The sequence below is a fragment of the Echinops telfairi genome, unplaced genomic scaffold (assembly GCF_000313985.2).
Source record: "Echinops telfairi isolate 266 unplaced genomic scaffold, ASM31398v2 ScPeMD7_443;HRSCAF=831, whole genome shotgun sequence".
NCBI lineage: Eukaryota > Metazoa > Chordata > Mammalia > Afrosoricida > Tenrecidae > Echinops > Echinops telfairi.
Window position 1 is genome coordinate 24,492,054 of NW_022104341.1, and position 5,539 is coordinate 24,497,592.

A 5,539-nucleotide genomic window follows, 5' to 3' on the forward strand; every position below is an offset into this window, starting at 1 on the left:
ATCAAGAAAGCATCCCAGTCCAGTTCAATTCAAGTCCAGAAATCCAATACTACTCTGGAAGTCCCTCTTCAGACTCACACAGCCACATGCAATGACACAGATACAGGAAGATTACAGGCCGGTGGGTACAGAGTTGAGTGGATCCATGGTGCTTGGAAAAATGGCAGGGCTCCAGCAGCTCTCAGGGTAGGTGGCAGAGCAAGAGGAGGAGGGTCCAGGATGCTTCTTATGAGAAGGCCACACCCCCAAGGAAGCACTATTGGGGTGGGACCTGATTGGCCGAGCTGATTCCACCCCTAGCCAGAAGTATCTAGTTGACATAAAATCTCTAACTATCACACCACTATAAACGTTTTGATGAGCAACCTTCAAAGTTTTTTTAAATTCTTAACAATGTTTTTTATAGTTATGATCACACATCTCCCAAACCTGCTTTATCAGGACATTTCCCAAGTTGTGGGAAATGATTAGCAGAAGATTATTCTGTGAAACATAATGGGGACTTTGAAATGTAAAGTGATTTGGAGGCGTCAAAGAGCCAACTTGAGCTTCTGTTAAAATTAAAGAGTTTGTTGAAAGATCAAATATCTTGGCTTGGGCGGTATCTTATAAAGACTTGCCAACGGACTACAGTGGAAGGGAACTTTCACAGAGATTGAACCTGGAGGATACAGGAATTTACAAGAAAATCCCCATAGGTGTACATTTCCAAAATCATGCTCTAACAGACCCAAGACAGTGGCAAGCTCCGTTACACGTTATTTGGCTACTCCTGAAGTTTGAGTCATTTAACAGTTGATTTTATGGGCATTTTGAGGGCCAGCCTGAATAAAGGCTCTTGCTGGGAGCGTGCTGGGAGAATAAGGGGGTGGAAGGCAGGAGGGAGCCTGCAGGCTGCCTGGCATATGCCAGCTAATTGACTTCTGAGAGTGAGCTTCATAAGCAGAGCTTTAAAAAAAAATTATTCTAGCCTGCATCTTCTGAGAAAGCTCTTCTTCTGCCAGGTACCTAGGTTTTTGCGCTCCTTCACGGAAGACTAGCTAGAAGATTTTCCATGGGCAGGCTAACAGAACGCATCCAGGTAGCGGTGGCTACATAGACACTTGTGCGATGTCAGGTGGGTGGTACCTAGAGGAGCGTGGACCACTGGCTTGCAGTGAGCGGCCTTGTCTGCTCCTGAGGGAGAAGTGCTCTGTGTAACCACGCGTGGACAGTTCGCGCAGTCTCCCTGACTGCTCCACGTCAAGTGCGGCTTTTCGAGATGTGTGCCCTTGCGTGAGCGCTCTGTACTCTGTATTCTGGAGTCACGTCAGGTGCTGTGAAATCAAAGGTCTTTGTAGAAATACACATTTAGGTTGCTTTGCTCAAGACCCATCCCAGACTTCCTGGAAAGTCAATGCCAAGAGGATCTCCTTCAACCCCTCTTCCTACTTCACTCCCACCCGCACCCCTCCTGTCATCCCAAACCAGCCTACACTCATGTCTAGGTATGGCCAGGTACCCTGTTAAAAAAAAAAAAGGAAGAAAGCTCCACTTGAACACGGCCCACGAGACGTTTCAGGGAAAGCCAGATGTAGGTGTCCAGATCTGGTTCCCGGTACAGGGAAACCTCATGGCTCAAGAGTTCATCCCTGTGGCTGCCTCTCTCCTTCCTGGCTGCTTCCCAAAGGCATTCACCTGGTCATCACTTTTTAAGCCTTGTTCAGCCTCTGGTCAAGGTGGTCTGATCTTCCTGTGTTCACTGTTCTTTGGGGGAAGGTGGGCTCATGGTTCTTGTGCTGTCAACTCTCTGCCTATTGGCAACTTTGGAAAGGGCCCAGAGTTTTGCCTCTAACTTTGCTCAGCATAGCGTCCCCCTTCAGGTTCTGAGTAGCCACCCACAATTAAGTGTGGTTGCATTTGCCACGAGGACAAACGAAAGGACAAACAAACCTGTCCTGGACGAAGTCCAGTCAGAATGATCCTTAGAGGCAAGGACGGTGAGACTTCATCTCACACACTTTGTACGTGTTGTCAGAAGAGTCCCTTTTCTTGGTCAAGAGGATGGACAGCAAAAAGAGGAAGGCCCTCAAGAAGAAGGGTTAGCGCAGGGGCAGCAACAACGTGCTCACGCTCACGGACAAGGTGAGGATGGTGCAGACCCAGGCAGCGTTTCTTTCTTTGGGTCCCTGTGAGTTGCAATCAACTAGCAACCACCCGTGAGTTGAAGCACTCTCCTCTTGGAACGTCTGGGGCTTGTGTCTGGGGAGCAGATGAAGTCCCACAGTCCTCCTCCAGTTGAGGCTCAAGGCCTTCTCCTATGTGGCTTTACATCCTCAAAAGTCCAGGGTTAATTTCCACTCCCAGGGAAAAATCCTTTTCAGAAACGGACTCAGAGAGATGAAGTGAGGTAGTTATTGCTTATTTTACCAAATGCTTGTGTTAACACTTCACCAAAGAAGACTTTCAGGTTGCCAACAAGTTTATGAAGAAAGTATTAGTCATTGGAATAATGCAAATCAAAACAATATGAGCTATCACTTTGCCCCAGCCATGTTCAACAAAACAGGAAACAACAAATGCTGGTGAGGTTGTGAGACTCGCATCCTCATACACTGCTGGTGGGATTTGAAAACAGTACAACAACCAACTGTGACACAGCCTCACAATACCATGCCTCAGAAATCCCTCTCCTCGCTGTGGATCTTAGGAAAATAGGAGCGGTAACATGAAGATATGTAGTCATGCCCACAGTCATTGCAGCAGTGTTCACCATAGTGAAAAGATGGAAACACCGAACTGCCCATGAGTGCAAGAATGGATAAATAAATTTGGTATATACACCTTTAAAGGACAAAGGAACCCTGGTGGCATAGTGGATTATGTAGTGGGTTGCTAACTTCAATGTTAGCAGTTCAAAACCACCAGATGGTCCATAGGGAAAAGACGAGCTTTTCTACTCCTGTAAAGAGTTACAGTCTCAGAAATCCATAGGGACAATGCTACCCTGACCTGTATGTTCACCATGAGTCAGAATTGGCTCTATGGCAATCAATTTGTTTGTTTATTAAGAATAAAGAAGAATCTGCAAACTACCATATGACATGAATGAACCTGAAGGACATTATGCTTTGTGGAACGAATCAATGACAAAGGGACAGCTGTTGTGTGAAAGCACTTTGCACAAAGTCAAGGAAAGACTTTCACACTAAAAGAAATGTATGTTGGTAGTGACCAAGAATAAGACGGGTAGGGAAGGGGAAGTCACAGGGTGGAGGATGGATACACACTAAGGCAGGCGAAAGGGAAGGCAAGATAATAAAAGGGAGCGAGGCCAAAAATGGTGGCTGCAGGGGAGGGCTCTGAACGTTTGCAAGTGTTAATTAACATCAATAGGAGTAAAACCTGTTACGTACATAATCACGCAGTAGTTGTGATCTAAGAGTAGATCCTCAGACAGACAGGTGGGCTAGAGATGTGAAAGAGAGTACCCATAGCAGACACCGCTTTGACAGGGAGTATTGCATGTGTATTCATTTGCCTCTGCCACAAATATATCCATGAATTTTGGAGAGCATAGAGGGGACAGAGTTATGATAACTTTTCAGACATAACTAAACACCTTGCGAGTATGAGTTGCTGGAAGATCAGGACCATAGTATTGGGGAACACCAAGGTCAACCGGCAGACCAGGGTCCACACAGTTCACAGGGGTGACTGTGAGTCATAATGGACTCCATGGCAAGGAGCTTTTGGACTTGAAGTCCACAAAGAAAAGGTCTACCACCTACTTGGTTGAGTGGCGACTGAGGGCTTAAAAGCTCATGACCAGCTCTCAAAGGCACAATTATTGGCTTCGCCTCATGTAAATAGAAGAGTGGCAAAAATCAAGACGCAGGGAAACAATTCATCCAGTGGATGAATGGATCATGCAAGGACGAGGGGTACCAGAAAAGAACCGAAAATGTTTCAAAGCTGTGTCTTTATTTATTTATTTATTTTTACAGAACAGCTTTATCACCTTCAAAGTACTCTCCATTACACTTAATACATTTGTCAAATCTGTGATTCCATTCTTGGAAACATTTTTCAAACGCATCTGTTTGGGTGCCAGACAGCACCTTCCTCATTGTTTTCTTCACCTCTTCTGTGTCTTCAAATCAATGTCCTTTCATGTCCCTTTTCATTTGCAGAAACAAAAAGAACTTGCATGGTGCTAGGTCAGGTGAGTCAGGTGCATGGAGCAAGAGAGGCATGCTGGTTTTTTGCTAAAAACTGGCACATTGTATAAGCAGGTGTATTGTGGTGGTGGCAAAACCTGTCCCCCATCTGCCCCAAATAAGGCCGTTTTTGTCTCACCCTGTTATGTGATCTTTTCACAACCTCCAAACAGAAGCTCGAGGAACAGTCTGACCCGGTGGAAAGAACTCCAAATGCACACTATGAGTCAATATTTTCCTCCGTTCAGGAAGTTGATGGACGTCCAGAACGAGATTTGTTATCAATCAACTTTTCACCTTTTTCAAATTGAGAAAACCACTCATATACTTGAGTTTTCCCTATTGCACTGTCCTTGTAAGCTGTGCTCAACATCACAATAGTTTTTGCGGCATTTTTCCTGAGCAGGAAACAAAATCTCACAGCCGCACACTGTTCTTTTAAATGAGCCATCACAAAAAATGAGGTGTGAGTGAAACTGCTTATATGATAAACATTCACTGTGACCAGAGAGAACCTTCCCAGGCAACACCACTGAGTGCACTAACTCAGAGCGAGTTGCTCGATGCTCACCTACCAGGAAAAAAGGGTCTGACAAAAGCTCCACTGGAGTTTTTTTTTTTAAGGGGGCACCCCCTCAAATCAGTCTCCATAATCTTGAGACCTGAACTAGATGGGGTTCAGTTACCACTACCAACTACTGCTTCCAACTATCAACTATTTAAGGATCACATTAAATAGAGTGGGGGGAATACAGAGCAAAATTTAAAAACACAAAGAGAACAGGCTTACTGGTTGGATAGACTGGTGGGATCTGCAAAACTATAGCCCTTACCCTTTAGATCTGGAACTGAATTCCCCTCCACTTCAGAAGGAGCTCACTGCAACATCAGAGGGGCAGCATTTCCCTAAGAACCAAGTCCCAGGGTTGGGGGGGGGGGGAGGAAACAGGAAGCACAAGCAGCGTAAGTAACGGGGCCTTGAGGGAACTGCAGTAGATGGGCTGCAACAACATGTATATGAATTTTGAAGGTAAGACTGATGAACCTCTTTGTCCACCTCCACTTTCTTCATAATGAAAAGTTTTTGAAATGTGCTAACTACCATGTATCACTAAGGACAGGTCATGTTGCCAACTTTTTTTTTTTCATTTTAATCATCACAAAAAACATGCATTAGTGGATATTATAGAAGTTCCAGGCTGGGCTGCTAATCACAAGGTCAGCAGTTTGAAACCACCAGCTGCTTCGCAAGAGAAAGATGAGGCTTTCTACTCCTGTAAAGCGTTACGTCTCAGAAACCAAAGGGCTGTTCTACCCTGTTCTAGAGGGTCCCTATGAGC